Below are 22,031 nucleotides of genomic sequence, written 5' to 3'. Positions count from 1 at the left end.
AAGTATCAGTGAGCCTGAAGAAATGCAGATAGAAACTTCTAAAACTAAACTACAAAGAGAAAAAAGAAGGAAAGCAAATCAGACTATCTAAAAACTGTAGGATAATTACGGAATATGCAAGTTACACCTAATGGGAATATCAAAAGGAGAAGAAATAAAGAAAGACAGAAAGACAGACAGACAGAATGAAAAAAAAGAAAAGAGAAATGTTTGAAGTAATAATGGTGAGAATTTTTCAGAATTAATGAGGGACACGAAAACACAGATCAAAAAAAACCTCAGAGAATGTCAAGCAGAATGAATACTAAAAAAAAACCAAAAACAAAAAACTACACTCAGGCATATTATATTGAAACTGCAGAAAATAAAGACAAAGGGAAAATCTTGAAAGGATCCAGAGGAAAGTCGTCTTACCTATAGAGAAGCGCTGGGAAGAGTTACATCACACTGCTCTTCAGAAACCACGCAAACAGAGCAAAAGTGAAATATTTAGTGTTCAAAGAAAAAACCCACAATCTAGAATTCTGCATTCGATGAAATTATCTTTCAAAAGTGAAGAAGAAATAAAGACTATCTCAGATAAACAAAAAATTGAGGTAATTTGCTGCCAGTAAATGTAACTTTTCAGAAATGCTAAAAGAAGTTCTTCAGAGAGAAGATAATGAAGATAAATAGATTATTTTTGTTTTTCTTATTTTTAATTCATGTAACAGATAACAGTTTGTTCAAAGTAATAATAGCAACATAGTATTCAGTAATTATAGCTTATGAATAAGTGAAATGAATGACAGCCATGTTATAAGGAATAAGAGTGAGGAATTGGGAATATCCTGTTATATGGTACTTGTACTACCTGTGAACCAGTTTGCTGTTATTTGAAGGTGAGCTTGAATTATTTTGTAAATGTATATTGCAAATTCTAGGGTAACCACTGAAAAAGTAAAAAGAAAATGTATATTTGTTATACTGAAATGTCAAGAAGTATATTTCATATGCTAGGAGAGGAGAGAAAATGGAATCATATAAAATGTTCATTTAAAACCAAAGAAGACAGAAAAGAGAGTGGAAGACATAAAAAGAAGCAATGAACAAGGGCAGCTAATAGAAAGCAGTAGCGAATACACTAGATATTAATCCAACTGTATCAATAATCACTGTAAGATCCAGTGATCTAAATAAACCAATTAAAATGCAAAGACTGTCTGAGTGTATAATCAGACAAAACCCAAATATATGTTATCTACAAGAAATCCACTTTAAATATAAAGACACAGATAGTTTAACAGGAATTGGGTGTAAAAAGATATATCATGCTAACATTAATCAAAAGAATGTTGTAGTAGCTATATAAATCTCAAACAAAGCCAATTTCAGAGCAAGGAAAATTATCAGAGATAGAGGCATTATGAGAAGATATAACAGTTCTTAACGTGTGTCCTTCCAAATGCTCACATACCTTTAAGGGGATAAAAATCAGAATCATAATATTTGTGGTTTATTTTTGTGTCTCCTTTTTTAGGAGAATGGATAGGGACTAGGTAAAAACATTTTAAATTTGTATAGAAAAATACGTTTTCAGAACAATCATGGTAGTTTTAAAGTTGGCTTCTATGCAGATAATATTTTAAAAAACCCTGGAAATATTGGCAGAGAAACAGATAAAAATTGATCACTGGAATAGAATTAATAGCCCAGAAAAAAGCCAAGTATATGTAAGAACTTAAAACTTACCAAAGATGACATTTCACTTCAGAGGGAAACAGCAATTTTAGATCCACAATACTAGATGAACATTTATGAAAATATCTCTGTAATATTAGGTTGGAAAGAAATTTTTTCAGAAGATAGGAAACTTAAAGCCATAAAATTATATATATATATTTCCAAATTTAAAAAAAATGGCAGCCATTAAAAAACTATACATAGAGATATATTTAAAAACACTGGAGATAAATCAAAGAGAATTCAAACAAATGTTCAAGTAATTCACAGGAAGATAGGAGAAAGAAAACAAACAAACAAAAATCAAGGAGAAGGAAAAACAGAAAACAAAAAATAAAGTGACAGACTTAAACCCTAACCTATCAATAATTACATTAGATGTGAATGGGCTAAATACACCAATTAAAATACAGAAAGTGACAACTGGATTAAAAACATGACCCAACTAAATGCTTTCTAGAAGAAAGTCACTGTAGATAGTAAGTTAAAAAGTAAAAATAGAAAGTTAAAAGGTGAGAAAAGATATATCATGTAAATATTACTCAAAGCAAATCAGTAATGGCTATATGCATATCATATAAAGTAGATTTCAGAGCAAAGAAAATTACCAGAGACAGAAAGAGATAGAATATGATGATAAAAGTGTCAATGTATAAATAATACATAGCAATCTTAAATGTATTTACACCAAACAACACAGCTGCAAAATACGTGAAGCAAAACCTGATAGAACCAAAAGAAGAAATAGACAAATATAAATGGAAATTAAAACAAAACTTTCTCAACAATTGATAGAATAACTAGGTAGAAAATTAGCAAGGATAATAGAACCCAACAACATCATCAACTGACAGGATCTAATCTACTTTTATAAGACTCCATCTAACAACAGTAGAGTACACATTCTTTTCAAGTTCTCATTAAATGTATATCAAGATAGGTCTTACACTGGGCAATAAATCATTTTATATGATAAAAGTGGGAAGTTGTAACAATCCTAAATATGTATGCACCTAATAACATAGTTTCAAAGTATAAAAAACAAAACCTGACAGATTTAATAGGATAAACTGATAAATTCATAATCACTGGAGATTTTAACACGCTATTCTCACTATGTGATAGAACTGTTAGTGAAAAAAAGCAAGTTGCAAATTATGTACAATAATGGTATTTTTTTCCTTTAAAACAGTATACAAATACACACAAAAAAGGGGTATGGAACTGGAAGGTGATTGGGGAGAAATTAATTTATCCTCTAAATTGCTTGAAATGTTCCAGGAAGCATGTATTAATTTCCTCTGAACGTCTAAATATGATTTTCCATTTTTTCCTATTTAATTGTCTCAGAATTTCATTTATGAGTATTACTAGAAACAAACAGTAATGAAAATATTCATTGAATTTTCTTCCCTATCATTACTTACATCCTCCTAATGTTTGTTTGCATCAACTCTTTGTCCAATTTGACAATATGCCAACTGAGTCAGGACCATGTCTAATTCTATAATTGGGCTGTACACACATTATTGCTGCCTAGCAAATGCTGTGATACAATCGGAGTAATAAGATGGGTAGAGTTTCCACATCTGTTAAACAGATACAAGGGATGTTGTAGACATGTGTTTCTGATGCTTTTTAGCTTTAATCTGCTATTAGATTAATCACCTACCAAACTGAACATGTAATGAAAACCATTTTTCTAAACTATCTACAAATCTGGTAGGAAGCTGAATTTGAAAAGGGTTCAGCACTGGTGTACTGAAAAAAATAAGAAATGGCTGGGATGGAGAAATTATGCAAAGAGGAGCTCCTAAGCAGATAAGGAGCCCAAACCTTCTTTTCTCAAAGCAAAAATGGATGTTATTTCCATTATTACAGGACTTCCTTTCTGTGTCTTTTTTACTGTTGTGTTCTCAGTGTCTTGACATAATAGGTGCTTGTTTGAGGTTCAAATGTATCCCTGAAAATATACGTTGAGATCCTAAGCTCTGGTACTTGTAAATGTGACTTTGTTTAGAAAGAAGATATTTACAAGGGCTGGCCCTGTGGCTGAGTGTGGTTAAGTTCCTGTGTTCCCCTTTGGCAGGCCAGGGTTCGCTGGTTCGGATCCTGGGCACGGAGGAACCTATGCACTGCTCATCAAGCCGGTCTGTGGTGGCATCCCACATAGAGGAACCAGACGGACCTATGACTAGGATATACAACTATGTGCTGGGGCTTTGGAGAGAAAAAAAACAAAAGAGGAAGATTGGCAGCAGATGTTACCTTAGGGCCAATCTTCCTCACCAAAAAACAGCATACCTTTAAAAAAGAGAAAGAAAGAAGATATTTGCAGATGTAATTAAATTAAGATGAGGTTTATTAGGGTGGTCCTTAATCCAATATAATGGTGTCCTTTTAAGAAAAGACACAGGCACATGAAGAGAATGTCATGTTACTATGCAGGCAGAAACGGGAGCGATGCAGCTTCAAGCCAAGGCATGTCAAGGATTGATGGTTAGCAACGGAAGCTAGGAAGAGGCAAGAAAGGATTCTACCCAGAGTCTCAGAGGGAACATGGCCCTTTTGAAAACTTGATTTCAGACATCTAGCATCCAGAACTGTGAGAGAAGAAATTTCTGTTTTTGTAAGCCTCCCCGATTGTGGTACTTTGCTATGGCAGCCGAAGGAAATTCATACAGTACCTAGTAAGTAGATGTTTAAGAAAATATAGGATAAATTATATTTTCTTGTTAAGACATTTAAAATTTATTAGAATATTATTATCAATAGATATATGATACATTTACTTTGGAGGAAATGAAAATATCTGGGAAAACTACCCTCTCATGTCATTTGTGTTTTGGGAATTTTCATTTTCCTGTTATGCTTCCATAACCAATCCCAAGTTATTTGTATACAGCTTCATAGTGAATTAGCTTCATGGATACACATTTTGTGGGAGAAACATAGAAAGCTGAAAACACAACAAAATAATTCTGAGATATTTTGTGTGCCTATTTAAAGATAGTATCATTAAAACTTTCTTAAGTGCCATTGGTTGACCAGGCACTATGAGTTGGTGCTTTCACATACAGCATCTCATTTAAATTTGAATTATTAATTTTTCACAGTTTTTGAGGTTCAAGAAGTATAAAGCCTTTCCCCAAACACTGTAATAAGGGACAGTAATTAGATTCAAAATCAGGTGTTCTCAGCTCTAATTCAACCTTTTATGTTATTGCACAAATACAACCTATTTGGTTAATTAATTCAAATGTTAATATTTCATTAAATAAATACTGATTGGACCTTATGATAATCAATGTAGTTTTCTTTAAATCATTTTACAAACATTTTTCATTAGTATCCTCAAATCCTTTTTGAAAAAGTGTTTGATTTTTGATAAATTGTCAAATAAATCTTTTTTTTTTTTTTTTTACCAACATCTCCTATTACCCCAACCCCTGGTAATCACTTCTACTCTCTGTTTCTATGAGTTAGGCTTTTTTAGATACCACATATAAGTCATATCACACAGTATTTGTCTTTCTCTATCTAACTTATGTCACTTAACATAATACCCTCAACATTCATCCATGTTGTTGTCACAAATGGCAGAATCCCTTTCTTTCTCATGGCTGAATAACATTCCATTGTGTATATATACCACATCTTCTTTACCCGTTCATCTTTCGAAGGGTGCTTAGGTTGTTTCCATGTCTTGGCTATTGTGAATAATGCTGCAGTGAACATGGGTATGCAGACATAGCTTTGAGATCCTGTGTTCATTTCCTTTCAATGTTATCCAGAAGTAGGGTTGCTGAATCATATGGCACTTCTATTTTTAATTTTTTGAGGAACTTCTATACTGTTTTCCAGTGTTTCTACACCAATGTTCATTCCCAGCAATAATGCCCCATGGTTCCCTTTTCTTCACGTTCTCACCAACACATCTCTTTTTGATGACTGCCATTTTAACAGATATGAGATGATATCTCATTGTGGTTTTGATTTGCCTTCCTTGATCATTGGTGAAGTTGAGCACCTTTTTATGTACCTGTTGGCCATTTGGATGTCTTCTTTAGAAAAATGTCTATTCAGTCCCTCTGCCCATTTTTAAATAAATTCTTTGTTTTTTTTGCTAATGAGTTGTAAAAGTTCCTTATATATCTTCAATATTAGCTCCTTGTCAGATAAATGATTTGAAAATATTTTCTCCCATTCTGTAGGCTCCCTTTTCATTTTGTTGATAGTTTCTTTTGCTGTACAGAAGCTATTTAGTTTGATGTAGTTGCCCTTATTTATTTTCACTTTTGCTGCCTGTGCTTTTGGAGTTATGACCAAAAAGTCATTTCCAAGGCCAACATAAAGGAGCTTTTTCCCTATATTTTCTTCTAGGAGTTTTCCAGTTTGGGGGCTTACGTTTAATTCTTTAATTCATTTTGAGTCACTTTCTGTGAGTGGTGTAAGATAAGGGTCCGATTTCATTCCCCTGCGTGTGGTTATCCAGTTTTCCCCACACCATTTATTGAAGAGACTGTCTTTTCCCAGTTGAGTATTCTTGGCTCCCTCATCACAAATTAGTTGCTTGTATTTACAAGGGTTTATTTCTGGGCTCTCAATTCTGTAGTGGTATGCCATAGATGATATGCTTTTGTCTCCCTTCTCTTTATCTTTTGTGAATATATTGTAGGCTTTTGCTTTATGGTTACCATGGGGCTGACATAAAACATCTTATAGATATAACGGTCTAGTCTATGTTGATAGAAACTTAACTTCGATTGCATATGAAATTTACCCTTTTACTCCCCTGCCTTTCATGTTTTTGATGTCACAATTTACATCTGTTTATACTGTGTATCCATTAACAAATTATTGTAGCTATAACTATTTTTCATACTTCTGCCATTAACCTTTATACTAGAGTTAAGTGGCTAACACGCCACCATATTTCCATATTAGAAAATTCTGAATCTGAGCATATACTTATATTTACCAGTGTTTTGTATATTTTAACATGTTTTCATGGTACTAATTAGCATCCTTTTCTTTCAGCTTGAAGAACTTCTTCCAGCATTTCTCGTAAGGTAAGTACAATGGCGATGAACTCAGCTTTTGTGTTTTAGGGGAAGTCTCTATCTCACCTTAATTTCTGAGGACTTCTTGGCTGGGTTAAGTATTCTTGGTTGCCAGTTTCTTTCTTTCAGCACTTTGCATGTATCCCATTCTCTCCTGGCCAGCAAGGTCCCTGCTGAGAAATCTCCTGATAACCATAAGGGGTCCTTTCTATGAAAGAAATATTTTTCTCTTGCTGCTTTTAAAATTCACTCTTTGTCTTTGATTTTAAACAGTTTTATTATGTGTCTTGGAGAAGATCTTTTTGTATTGAAATTTTGTAGTGACCTCCTAGCTTCTTATACTTGCACGTCAAAATCTCTCCCCAGGGTTGAGAAGTTATCAGCCACTACTTCTTTAACTAAGCTTTCCATCGCTTTTGGCTTCTCTTTCTTCTGAGACTCCAATGATATGTACATTGTTTGATTTAATAATATCACATAAGTCTCATAGAATTCTTCATTCCTTTTCATTCTTCTTTCTTTTTGCTCCTCTGATGAATAATTTCAATTGATCTGTCTCCAAGATCGTTGATTTTTTTCTTCCGTTTGGTCAATTCTGCTATTGAGGCTCTCTATTGAATTCTTCAGTCATTGTATTCTTCAGCCACAAAATTTGTTTGGTTCTTTTTCTGTGTTTTCAATCTTTGTTGAACTTCTCATTTTGTTCTTGTGTTGCTTCTCTGATATCATTAAATTGTTTATCTATGTTCTATTGTAACTCTCTGAACATCTTTAGGACAGTTATTTTTGAATTCTTTGTCAAGCAGTCCCTGTATCTCCATTTCTTTGGGGCCAGTTACTGAAGGTTTACTGTGTTCCTTTGCTGGAGCCATGTTTCCCTGATTCTTCGTGATGCCTGCAGCCTTGTGTAGGTCTCTGTACATCCGAAGAAGCTATCAGCTCTTCCCAACTTTACGGGCTTGCTTCAGTAGGGGAAGACTTTCAGCTGAGGATGGGGGCGCACAGGAGCATGTTGTGACCCCAGGTCTCGTGATTCAGGGCACCAAGTGTGCGGGGGGTGTGGCATCAGCAGGTCCAGAGAAGCATAATATCTCTTTAGCTTAGGCCACTGAGGCTTACCACATTGACAACCATATGGTCTATAGCAAGCACTGCAGGGGATCCACAGTGGCTGCAGGGACTGTTGGAATTCTCAGTGGTGCCTCCAAGTCCAGCAGGCTGGGACCAGGGCAGGCAGTGGTGGTGGCTGGAGCTGGTGGTGTGCGTGCACTTGGCTGGGGAAGCCAGCTGCAGGTGCTTGTGTGGTGGTAGGCACTGATTGCAGACACAGATGTAGTGCTGGGGGCCAGGGCAGGCAGCAAGGGTCAGGGCCAACTGCAAGTGCACTGGCAGCTGCAGGGTACATTGGCTGTTAGTGTGCACTACTGTGGCTGCTGGATTTCACCACAGGCACAGGGCAGTGGAGGCCAGTGATAGGGGTTGGGCCAGTAAGTGAACAGCTGGAGGAGCTAGCTGCAGGTGAGTGCAAGGGTGCAGAGCAGTGACGGAAGACAGGGTTTGATCCAGGCCAACAAACAGCTGTGGGAGTCCTGGCTGTTGGCATGCTCTCCCAAGGCTGTAGTCTCCCCGCAGGTGTGCGTATGGAAGTGAAAGTTGGTGACAGGCATCAGGCCAGCAATGTACAAGTGCACTGCTGGAAGGGCTAGCCCTGGGCACCCCCATGGTGGTGGGGGTTAGCCCCGGGAGTCTGTGCTGGCATCTCGCACTCATGTAGCCGCAGAGGCCTGGGCTGGCTGCCAGTGCACTTCCCAGGCCCCCGCAGCGGCGAGAGGGAGGGATAAAGGAGGGTTAGGGTGGCTGGTTTCAGGGAATATGAATCCCTGGGGAGTGAAAACTGGTGGAATCTGCAGGGGGTCCATGGCAGCTGTGCTGGCCATTGGTTTCTTCAGTAGCAAAGGTTGCTGGGTTTGTGTGTAGAGCGGGTCACTGAGAACCGATCGTGTCCGCTGTGTGGCTGCTACTGGTAGTCCCTGCTTTTCTTCGTTGGTCCTAGCTGTCTATATCTTAGCTTTAACGATCTGGGCTGAGTGAAACTGAAGCAAGACCTTGGTGTGGTGCCCCAAAAGGCTGGGGAAGCTGGTCGCTCAGCCCGCTCTTCCCCCAGTGGAGGGAGCTCTTTCTAGCTGGAGAGTTCCCTCTTGGTGCTCAACAATGCTGGCTCTGGAGGTGGCATGATGCCAGCAAGAGGAAGCTGTCCTTCTTCCCTTTTGGTGCAGTCGTCCTCAGGTTTTTTGTCCTGCTGTGTTGCTGAAGTTTCTTAAGTGGACTCCAGAGGTCTCATAGAGCTCTTTTTGTTTGCGAATAGCTGTCTAATTATTGATCTTTGTGGGAGGAATGGAGGCTGGGGTTTCCTAAGCTGCCATTCAGGGACATCACTCTGATAATTTCAAATAAATCTTCATCAGAAGACAGTCTTTGAGGCAATGTGGTGGCCCAAAGTCGAAGCACATGCAGATCCAGCCTGCAACATGGATTTGGTAGAGACTATAAGCTAAATATTCAAATAACTATAATGCAATGTTGACATTGCTATGGTGCTGGCGAACTGCTTTGGGAATTCTGAGAAGTAATTTGTAAGTCTGAGAAATAGTAATTTGGCTGTAGTAACAACTTGCTCTCTTCTAGGCATCGAAATAATCACTACGAACTTCTGTAGCAGGGACTAATATTGTTCCCATTGCACAGATGAGGCAACTGAAGCTTAGAGAAGTGAAGTAAATTGCCCAAAGTAACATTTCTGTTAAAGGCAGAGCTAAGATTTCAACCCAGACCTGCCTGACTTTAGGGTTCATGCTTTGAACCACATCTTTATTGCTCGTTACTGTAGGAAACCTTCTCTGAATTCCCCAGTGTCAGGATGTGACTTCATGTACGCTGATATTGTTGTGGATGAGTGTAAGTCGAAACTTGTATCTCATAGCTAATACTTCCAGATTGCCCATTGTCATTCTTATTCTCAGTGTATACTGGGTGCAATGAATGTTTGCCACAATCTAGAATGAATCCTTTCTACCGGTTGATCTCAATATATTTGGAAATCTGTTGTATTCCCTCTAAAATGCAATAAATATGAAATTTCTCCATAAATTTATTCTTGTGTTGTTATTGTCTCCAACCTTTATCAACATTTATTCAGTCTCAAAGTCCCTTATTGAGCAAATATCGCTTAGGCTCATATTTTTCACCCAAGTCTGCCTGAGTATCCAAAAAATACAACAGGTACCAAATAAAGGCAGCCTTTACAGACAAGGCTGGTGAGAACGTCCTGTTGGTGGTAACCGGAGAGTTTCCTAGCACTTTTCCTTCCGTTACCCAAATTTCCAGCTCCAATTTTCTACACTTCGCCCAAACTCATCCCTGAACCCATTACCAAACCACTTGCTGGGGCCAATGCCTGGCTGTCTGTGGAATGGACACAGAAGAGCATGGATCCTGAGGAGTCACTCACCAGTCTTCATCCTCACTGTGCTGAGATCCATATGAAACAGTACCAGGAAGAAACGGCTTCTTAGGGCCCCTTCTACTTTCTAGTTTTCATTTATCATAGTTTTGATCGTGAGTGACAGGAGACACTGAGACCTGCTTCCGTCACACTGTCTGTTGCTAGGACGCAAAGAAATGGAGAGAGGGATAAGACACTTTAGTTTAGAAAAAGCTGCGTGGGCAAGAGCTTCGAGGTGGGAAAGCTCAGAGAAGGCACCAGGAAGAGTTTTCCTTTCTGTTTTCTTGGACTACAGAGGTTCCATGAAATGAAATTGAAAACTTATTCAGGAGGATAAAAGGCCACTTTAAAAAGAATAATACAACAAATATCAAGGTGATTTTTTTCTTTTTATTGATAAATTTTTGTAAAGTTGAAGGATTATCCACTTGTGCTTTAAGTGAAAACTACCTTGTGTAATGCTTTACATATAAAAGACACTTAAGAAACTTTCCTGGAGGAAATGAGTAACTAATGAGAAGAGAGAATTCATGATCAAAAGGGGTCATTTTCTATCACCGTTACTCATCAGGTCACAAAATATGCATCTCTTTTGGAATTTCTCATTGGAATCTGTTTTATGTTTCATGTACAACAAAGATCATTGAGACCACTTTATATTTCTAGACATACATAACATTTAAAATGTTTCATAAATACTGATAGAATAAGAAAACAAGCAAATTTAAATAGTTCAAAATTTTAAAGAAGAAACTCATTTCCATCGTAAAACAGATATATCTGTTAAAACTGGGTGTAACTGGAAGGCTTTCCAGCTTATCCCAACCTCTTATGTATCTAAAGATTGGAAAACTGTCAGATGTCTTATTACATAAAACTAATACATGCTGTATGAATAAAAACTAAAGCATATGGGGCAAGCAAGCATTGCGTTCTAGTACCAGAGATCATGCATGAAAGCAAATGAGCATTAATCCGGGATTAATTTGCAGTGGAATGCTATAAAACTTAGTGAATTTCTCCAAGACACATGAGTAAATCTTAATTATTTTTTTCCTAACCAAAAATTAATTAACATTTGAACTGGTGAAACTTTGCTTGTCTACCATGACACTTAAGTCGAGAAAGGGTAACTAGTTGAATAGATACGGTGATATTTTCAAGTATGTAATCATGACTCTCAAAATATCTGGCAATGCCATAAAATATAAAATACACATGTTTAAAAAAAACAGAGTTATTTGCAGGACTTAAGGTGGTTACTTTTAGAGCCACCTAATGCTGAAGACTGATGTAGGATTATAAACACTGAGTCTTTAAATCCCCTAGTCATTCTCAGCTCCCCAAAGATTTTCTCTAACTTTAGACAGAGATAATTAAAATTCTCCAGAAAAGTAACATTACATTTTTGGCAGGCATTTATGAGGTACTAAAAATGTACTTTTGGAAAGAATTAATACTAACATATACGATAGTTAAAACTTCCCAATTCCTAGTATAACTAAGGCTAAAAAAGTAATTTTCTTACTGACACAATAATTTAGACTTAATCCCCTTCAGGGGAAATAGATTTTAAATGTAGATGTACGAGAGAATTATACTGCCCTTTTTCGAACTCCTGGAGTCTTTTGTTAGCTGAAAATATTTCTAAGTAGAGTGAATCATTAGATCTTTTTCAACAATTTCACCATTAAAGTGTGTAATAGAAGGGAAGACTGCTAAGGAGTTGCAAGAAAGGAGACCCTGAAGGAATGGAGGAGCGTTGGGTTCAGTAGGTGGAGCTTCCTGGCCAACACATGGCATGATGAGAAAAGAGATATGAGGACTGCAGCAAAGAGACACCCGCTGCCTTCAAGTGAGAGCTCATGGAGAAAATAAGTCTATATGGGTGGAGAGGGCACCGCGGGCCAGGGGCCTCCAGCACTGGTCCTCTCTCTACTTGCATAACTGCTGTCAGAGATCTCATCATATGTCTTTATACTTCCAGTCAACAAAGAGACACTATCATCTGTGGTTGTCGTAATTCCTGCCGATTTCCTTTATAACACCTGTAGGAGAAATGTATTAATCAATAAGCTTTCTGTAATAATTTTTAGCATTTTAAAATATCTTGTTTTACTGGAAGGAATCTGAGATTCCGCATGAGGAGATAAATAATAGTAGAAGCCTGAGATTTGGGCTCTCTTATTCGGAGTCTTGTTCAATAGCCCAGCAGCACGGCCACAGTCTCAGGTGACCTACAGCTCCCTTGTTAGTAGAATCTCCAGCCTCAACTCTGGCTTCGATAAGTAAACAGTGGGATTTTGCCAGTGGATGATGGGAACTCCCTCATATCAAAGCCTGATGCCATGCTAAGGTTTTTTCAAATAGGATGGAGAGAAAACAACTATAAATCAAGCTGTTCTTTGTGCATCTAATTCAAAATCCCCTTGTGTGGTGAGAAAATAGGAATGTTTACGTCTAATGGAGGTTATAATAGTAGCTGGATCAGATGTAGACTGGCAGAAACTGTTGGATGGATTCTATGTGGGAAAAAAATTCTGAAATATTGCTTTTGGAATTTGCAAAAGAAAATAAGCTACTATAAAAAAAACCAATAAACAAAAAACTCCAGCAGAAATAATTAAATTACTATGGGTAATAATGTATTCTTTTTTTTTTCATCTAAATTGTATTTGTTCATAAGAACTATTGAGATAAATATATCTATCATGTGTCTACACAGAAATACAAATAGGTCAGCACGATTTGGAGTCTCTTCAAAGCAGAAAATACAAAATAATTCTTTTTTCTATCTCCCTGTAACTCGCAGTTCTTACCAGACTTAAAGAGAATTGAACTTGAGTAATAGCTCCATTAGAGCTCTTTTCCAGGAGCCAGTTCCCGTGGTCACCCCGGGTCCAGCTGCTGATGACTCACAGAGGAAGTGGTAGAGATTAGGGTGTATGGGGGAAAAATCAGAACAGAACAGAAATAAAGCAAATCAACCAACCATTACCTTTTGTGCCAAACAGAACAATGGCTTAACTACTGTGGTTCAGAAGGATCCGTCTTATTCCACTCATTTATGCTATTTCTGTTGGAAGGACCACCAGGAAACCTGTGAACCACTATGGAACACACACCGGAATCCATGGCACATCTCAATTAATATTCCCTCCCAACTCAACTAGAACAATGAAGAACATCAAGCAGTTTAATCTCCGGCAATAATTCCTTTTGTTAGGTTGAGAGGTTTTCCCCTTGAATTAGGTTTTAAGATCGGATTTTCAAAATTAGTTAGTTATTCTCCGTATTGTGAAGCAGAGAGCCCACACTTTATCAACACATGCATACGTCTAGGTAGAAAATAATGAAGTCTGTGTGCTAAGTTGTTGCATGGCTGCTATCGGTAATTTTTACTTGCTCTGAAATAAAATCAGCCTTTTATTAGCAAACAATTGTAACTAAACTGCACAGTTGTTAAAACTCTTCTTTCAATTTTCCTTAAAGGGTTGGAAATGTAAATGGGTCCATTATATCACCCAGCAGAATTAAATTTGATCAGGGAGATTTTAAAAGGCTACCTTGCAGAATCTTAGCATAGCAACTGATGAACTGAAACATTTCATGGGTTAAAAAAAAAATGCGTGTTCTCAAACACTTATGAATATATCTAACATATATATGAAAAAATGTATCCTGAGAAGATAAGTAGTATTATTATTGTTTTGTTTAACCACAATGAGCTACAGACACTGGCTGGCATAGAGACTAACTTAACTCTTTGTTGACTGGTTAAAAATAAACAAACAGAAGATCAAAATCATTAGTCTATCCTGAATACCAGCAGATTATTTGTAATTTTGATAATATTTAGAATGCTAATTAAGGGATGACTGTTCTTTTTATGATCAGGTCCATATAGGGGGTAGCTGAGAAATTATCTTCAAGTTACACAAATGTTAGAAACTCTGGTTTTAGTGTGTGATGGGTAGTATTTCTCTGATAGAAGTAATGGCAGTTTCCTTATAACGTCATATGCTTAGATTATTTAAAATAAACTTTGTAGGATATTTCCTAAAAATTAGCCTCAAAATGTACTTTCTTGTTGTTTAATGATATAATGAGAGAAATTGTTTTATTGAGGCTCTTATATGAAATGCAAACCTTTTAAATGTATGAAATGATTTATAGATAAAACATTCATGCTTTATTGACAGAGACAAAACATTCTTGTTTATTGATGTGAATAAACTTAGAAGAATATGTTTTGCCAATTCAAAAAAAGTAATATTAGAATTTTAAACAATGTTTTATTGATCTGATTGAATTCAAGAGATTAACAAATCCACAAAATTTTAATATTAAAAAAATTTATTATTGATGGTCTTAAATGACTTTGACTTGTAAATAAGTCTATTTAAGTGGTGTCATTTAAATGGATCGATATTCTTTATCATTTTGGCAACATGATTTGTTGATTGGTTTGTCTTCCTAATGCTATCTCTAAGTACATCGTAGAATCAGCAAAAACTGAAAAGATTATATGTATATATAACATATAATAATATGTATATAATATATATTATACATATGTTATATATATATATCAAACAGCATTTACCCATATTCCCTTGGGCAGTGAAAACCATTTGAGAAATTTTCTAAAACTAGAAAACAGCTCAATCACATTTTTAAGTAACGTCTGATTTGATCAGCCACAGAGAAATGTCCTTACACTAGAACATCATTCACTGAAGTTTGAAAATCAAATAGTCAGAGTCTTAAGGCCTGTTCTCTGTCTCTGGATTTCCAGTTGCACTTACTCTGATGCAAAGCATGGACCTAGTGTCTATGGGAATTGGTTTACACAGGGTGCTATTCATCAGAGTTCTCAAAGTAACATTTACAAAAGCATGGTTAGTCATCCTCACACTCTGAATTTACCAAGTGCTTCACAATCGCAGCCTGGTCTGGGTCCCAAGAGATCTCACCAAGCTTAATGAGATGCTTTGCCCCTGCCTACTCTGAACTGCCAGTTTCTCATTTTAGGCAGAGAGAATTAAACTGGGCAGGTTGTCGGCTGTCCATCAACTGTGGCCACCAAGCCCTAGGTTCTCTAGGAGAGAAGCTGAGAGTGGGGAGAAGGTGATTGTCATGACTGGGTAATAGTGTGTGGGAACTGCTGGGTTAATAATAGTGTGTACTCGACAAATGTTTATTGTGCACCTACCATGGGCAAGGCATTGTTCTGGGCATTTACAGTTTTAGAAAGAAATGGGAGCTGTATAAAACCAAGAGAAATTTTGTTCTGTGAAGTTTAGTGGACATAAATCCCTAATATGACAGTTTTTAACCTGCAAAGATGCTAATTGCATAGACTTAACTATGTTTGTGTTCATACATATATTTTATACTACTAAAGGTATTTTACAGCTATAAATAATTATTATAATTTGTACAGAAAAAATATTTACTTCCTACCACAAGATAATTATCAGATATTTTTTAATACATAGTTTTCACTATTATATTATTGACCTTCTGTCCATCATATGTTTCCTTTCAAGTAATTTTGCAACGAACGTATGAGAATTTCACAGTGTGGCTTCTTTGAAGGCAAAACTCACTGTGTATTTTCTAGCCTATTGTTAGTACAGTATCTTAATATTTAATAAAGGTATGTTGAATGAAAGTACATTTCTACACGAGCTTATATATGGGTTCAGGAGTGTGCATTTTTACTCACACGTGTGAGTGTGTTTGAGCTCACATATACATCTAAACACACTTTACAAAACTGAGTACATTGAATGGGCAAAGGCCCCACTGTCTACAGTGGTGGTCTTTAAACTTTTTTGATCAAGCTTTGCTTTGCTTGATTTGTCCAAATACTTGCAAAAGTGACTATTTAGTTTTAATATGTATATTTATCCAATTGAGCTAATATATTTTATTGTTGTGTATGCATTTTCATTTTATTAATGCATGTAGTATACTCAAAGTTAGATTGACATTTATCTAGAATAAACAAAAATTCAAAATATCTTCTTTATTAATGTTACAAATCTTATCTCTATCATTCAAATAATATTTGATAGAAGCAACGCCATTCATTATTGTTAACTATTTAAAACTTTTTAGTTTAACAATTTGAAATATAGGTATTTTAAAGCTCTAGTTTTAAGCTTGATTTATTTTGATATCTGCTTAATGATTGTCAGTACTGAAAAAGATGATACTTCTCAAAGACAAGTAGTCCCGAATGGAAGAAGTGCATTATTGGCCCCTCTTACTAAATCACGATGCTAATTTTTCAGTCCCATCTCCAATTATGCAAAGATTTTTGTTGAAATTCATTTGCACTTGCATGTTGAGTATGTTCAGCTGCATTTTCTTTGCAGGACTCTTATAAAGTCACTTGTCAATTTCGAGGGCTAGCTTAATTAAAACTAAATAACTTAGTCCACAAATCCACTTAACTGTGCACTGTATGAAAATACAACAAAAGCAAAGAAATGCCTGATGATTCCTCTGTTGATACCTCCATGCCGTGAGTCCCTCTCTGCCCTAGGACACACTGCACATACATGCCACATGGCCTCTGTGTGAGCTCTTGACACAGGACAACATGAGGACAGGAACGTCAATTACATATTAAATATTAGTAAAGTTTAATGTATTTCTTCTTTTTAAACAAATGTAAATATAATTTAAAGTTCAAATATTTTGTTTTCATATCTAAAGGGGCTGTCTAGCCCTCCAAGGTGGAGGCACCCTTCGCCAAAGACCGTGGGCCTTAACCTCTGATAACCGCAAATTCACAAAGCCTACCAAGAAAAAGTGTTAACTTCTTCCTTTATAAATTTTTGTCAAAACATTAATTTTCTTCACTTTACTGAACGTGGATAGGTCAAAAGAATCGGTCAAATCTAAAATGTGTCTATTTACTAGGTCCAATAAATGTATTTATAAATCCATCATAGCAAAAGGCATACTCTCACTCTATGAACTGTTATCTCTTAAATTACAGTTGTTCATAATTTGTAAAAATGCAATTTCAATTGCTAAACCAACTGTAAATTAAAGTGCTTATTAAAAAAATAATAATTCTCTAATTTGAGGCATTTCTGTACCTTTTGTTTAGAAATATTAAATTTGTTTCTAATTCTATCACCATATTATATGGCATATATATTACTGCCATAATTGTTGATATTATCCTTAATTTATAAGTGGTGTCATTGATATAAAATAACTTTCTCCAGTTCTTTTAACCAAAAATTAATATTTTACTCCCAACCCATTCATCTGCACGTTGTGTTCACACACACACACAAAAACCCCTACGCATGAAATATTTAATTCCTCTAAGTTCTCTTCAGTAGCTGCTGTGCTCATTCATGGCAATTTCTAATTAATTTTAAATGGCATTTAATAGCCATTGTCCCAACAAGTACGGATGAATTAGGAGACATAATGCTTGCATTGTACAAAGACTGGCCTATGTAAACTCTCAAATTAAATCCACACTGTCGTCAAAACTCATTTGATGTTTGCATTTCCGACTTTGCAGACGAGATGGTCTCAAAAGGCAGAATAGGCTAAAGATGTGTTGGACAACTCTATAAGTACAGTCTCAAGACTCTTGTCATCTTAGCTGTCTAAATTACTTCAACAGGACTCAAGGGAATTTAAGAGGAGAAATGACATGACAAACAATTATATTCTAACACTCTATTTATAACAATGCCCTTTCAGATTATTGTTCCTCCAGACTGACACATCACTGTAATCCCATGGATGAATCAAGGGACTTATAGTTAGATCGTGCACAGCTTGCAGACAAAGGAAAAAAACACGAATGAAGAGCTGACATTCAGGAAATATAGAGTGACTCTAGGATAAATTCAGCTGGGATGAGCTTAATTTATCAATGTCAATAACAACGGTGAACACATCGCAAGAATACATGCATATTAATTGAAAATAATTCAGATGAAATCACTGCAGTTTGACATTTTGAGATAGGCACTTTATCTTTTCAAGAAAAAGAGCACTATAAAATCTTTAATCTGAAAACACATCTTAATTGCATGTTATCACCTCCTAATTGCTTCTATATTATATTAAGCATTTTGCTAATTACTAGCCTGATCGTGGTGTAAATAGCTTGAGGCGAGAGCTCACATCCAGCTGAAGACGACCGGGCACAGGAGGGCCTGGAGGAAGTTCAGCCTCTGGTGGATTCCTGGACTCCCACCTTCTCCAGGATGGCCCACCTCAGCTCAGGGCTCAGGGGAGACAAAGCCATGAGGAAACAATGCTGAAGATGAGGGACGTTTACTCCTCCGTCAGAGTCTAATGTTGTTCTTGGAAAAAGTTTGCGTTCTTTCTGCTGTTACAGATATGCTCTTTCAGGTGGTGGCATGTGGGCTTCTGACTTTATGATAAAAACAGGCTCAGAAACAGACAGTATCGTGTCTACTTTTTAACCTTGAACTTGGGGACTTTGTCAGGATAAGATGCTGCTAAATATCAATTCATTGTAGGGAATCTTTGGCCAATATCTATGTGTAAACTTTTATGTGTATTAGAATTTAGAGTTCTTCCTCAAAGTAATGAATAATTTAAAATGACTAAAATGTCTGTGACTGAATGGCAAATGTTTCTCTGAGAAAAAAATTAACGAAAGTAGTTACAACATTTTTCATATCGTAGAAAATATAAGCAAGCAAAAAGATAATAATAGGCTTTCTTGGTGAAAAAAAAAAAACAGCAAACCAAAAAATAAAAAGAACAACATTAAAGCAATGAAATAGTGTTTTTGACACAGATGAGTTCATTAGTTCACAGAGGACACTGGTTAGTTCATTTTTCCTAATGAAGCTTTCGTTTAGGCAGAAGTTACTGCTCACCTCCTGCCAGTTCCCTTTTCCAAGAGCTTGGCCAAAGTTGTCAACTCTTTTTTCTCCATGTCCTCCTCCTTTTATTCTTAGATAATAATGTCTAATGTTCACAAGAATTTAAGGAATTGCGATGATTCTACAATACTTTTGGGGAGGAATATTTGCCAGGACACAATAAAATGTTCAAAATGGTAGAAACTGTTTAATACATCTATTCCACTTACTAAAAATTTTTCTTGTGAAATTTGTACTGGAAGACTATATTTTATTACTCTTAGCATTATTATTATTATTCATAGCGTTATTAATTAAATTAGTTACAAAAACCATGATGCAATAGAAAATTGACACATTGTGACAGTCATTTGGGGTATTTTTCAATTTTCCAGTTTTCCTGTTTTCAGGAATATCACAGGACGGCATCTCTCTCTCCCCCTTGTGGTTAGGTTATGGTAGTGTGACTTTTGAGACAACAGTTATGGATTGAATAATGCCCCCTAGAATTCATATGCTGAAGCCCCAACCCTCAGTGTGACTATATTGGGAGACAGTGTCCCCAGGGTCATATTAAAATTATATGAAGTCATAAGAGTGGGACCCTAATCTGATAGGATTGGGGTCCTCGTAAGAAGAGGAAGAGACACCAGGTCTCTCTCTCTTCCCGAACTTGCACAGCAGAAAGGCCATGCCTGTGAGGATGAAGTGAGAAGGCAGCCGTCTGCAAGCCAGGAAGAGGGGCCTCAGAAGCCAACTCTGCCAACTCCTTGATCTCTGACTTCCGGTCTCCAGACTCGTGAGAAAATAACCTTCTGGGTTGGAGCCACTCAGGTTGTGGTGTTTTGTTATGGCAGCCCAAGAAGCCTAACACAGCAACTCACAGCAGGCAATACTGCCTGAGGGAGAAAAAGAAAGCTTTTTTATTTGTTTGTGTTAAGCCCCTGAGAATTGGGACTTTTTGTTACCATGGCACACTGCAGCCTAACCCAATTAATACAAAGCTATTTTTGCTTATCTGTATTTGCTTATCTGTTTTACAGAATATTTGCTTTGTAACAAGCAGAAATGTATTTCATAATATAAAAAAGAAAATTTTATTATCATTAAAGAGTTATTAGGAATAAACTAGATTGTTACTCTAACACAGCGTAATAAAATAAATGACCTAATTATCAGAAAACATTTTAGTTAAATTAAGCCATCTCTTAGTTTCTCCTCCGCAGTGCTTTGCTGCTTCTCTCCTTTGTGTGTGTGTGTGTGCACATCCATGCATGAACGCCTGTGCATCATAAGTTCTACTTTCCATGTAAACTTTTGCTGGGATTGCGTGTTCCTGCTCCCACTATTACTGATATAATTGACTCTAAATGTTTGCTTCCTTAATAGTTTGTAAAGACTTTTGGAAGCAATTCTTCTGATTTGTTTTCTTTTTTAATCTGGTTACACTCTCTGCATCTGGGCTGTTGGCTTCCACATTACCATTGATCTTTCTTTAATTATCCAGAGGACAAAGATCGTCTTGAATAAAGAAGGAGAACATAATGAGGGAGAGGAAGTCAGTCCCTCCTCTTTTCGTTGAATGATATCCGCCTGATCTTTCCCAGGTACTTTAATATTTTTTCTCTTTTAGTAACAGCTTAGTGTTGTTCCAAAAGGTCTTTTTTAAAAGATACTGGCTTCTTCTCCTTGCTTTTAATTGTCTATAATACTTATTTTTATGGGAGAAAAAATACCTAGACTAAGATTCTGATTGTTTTTGTTCCATTTGTAAGCAATTTGTTGTCTTTACCCATGTCTGCCTGTATCCCTGCCTCCCTCTGGTCCTAAAATGTGGCTTCTGACAATTTTTGTCACGTCATTCTCTGTTATGTTTAATTTTTTTTTTTTTTGAGGAAGACTGGCCCTGAGCTAACATCTGTGACCATCTTCCTCTACTTTATATGAGGGACGCCTGCCACAGCATGGCTTGCCAAGTGGTGCCATGTCCACGCCCAGGATCTGAACCGGCGAACCCCAGGCGGCAGAGAAGTGGAACATGTGAACTTAACCACTGCACCACTGGGCCAGCCCCTGTTATGTTTAATTTTAAAAGGAATTGTAATACTGACATCACTGGGTGGTTTGGAGGGTTAAATGAACAGAGCCAAGTCCATAGTGGACTTCATTAAATATTAGTTCTCTTTTGCTTCCATTTCTCCTGTAAAATTATAGGAAATTACGTAGAAAATCATTGTCTGCATTCAATCAAGTGTATCATCTCATCTATTTAATCCATGACTGAATTGTTTCTTTTAACCATCACTCTGTGTGGTTCCTGACAGCCACATCTTTCATCATTGCTCCCGCCTTTTTTTCCTTCCTTTTCCATTTTCTTCCTTTTTTCTTTTTTTTGAGTATATGCTTCGAGATCCTGTGAAATCCTGTGCTGTTTAAGATTTGAGTTTGTGTATTTGACAAACCAAGTAATTAATCAGAAGTAGTTGGAATTCCTATTTCTGCACACTGAATTTTTCTTCCGATATATCTGAACTTAGATGAGTGGAAGTCTTGCAAATGTTTTTTTTAAATGTAAACAATCGCTCGTGGCTGAGACGTGGACTGATCTTTCAACTCAGCTATTATTAATCAACTGACTCGCCACAGAATGTGGAACCTTGCAGAAGCTTCTGTTTAACAAGTTTATTTCATATTCCTAGCACTGTAGTGCACGTATTTGCTTGAATATGTTATCTCATCCATATTTAAATGTAATACAATAGCTAGTAGTTCCTGAAAGAAATGATACTAAGTAGTAAAATATGGTCCATTGGTTCTGTTCCAAATATGTAAGTATATATATTTATGTAGCAATTTTAA

This window comes from Equus asinus, chromosome 21, assembly GCF_041296235.1.
Source record: "Equus asinus isolate D_3611 breed Donkey chromosome 21, EquAss-T2T_v2, whole genome shotgun sequence".
In the NCBI taxonomy this organism is placed as follows: Eukaryota; Metazoa; Chordata; class Mammalia; order Perissodactyla; family Equidae; genus Equus; species Equus asinus.
The sequence above is the reverse complement of the archived record's forward strand: the minus strand, read 5'-3'. Positions refer to the sequence as shown.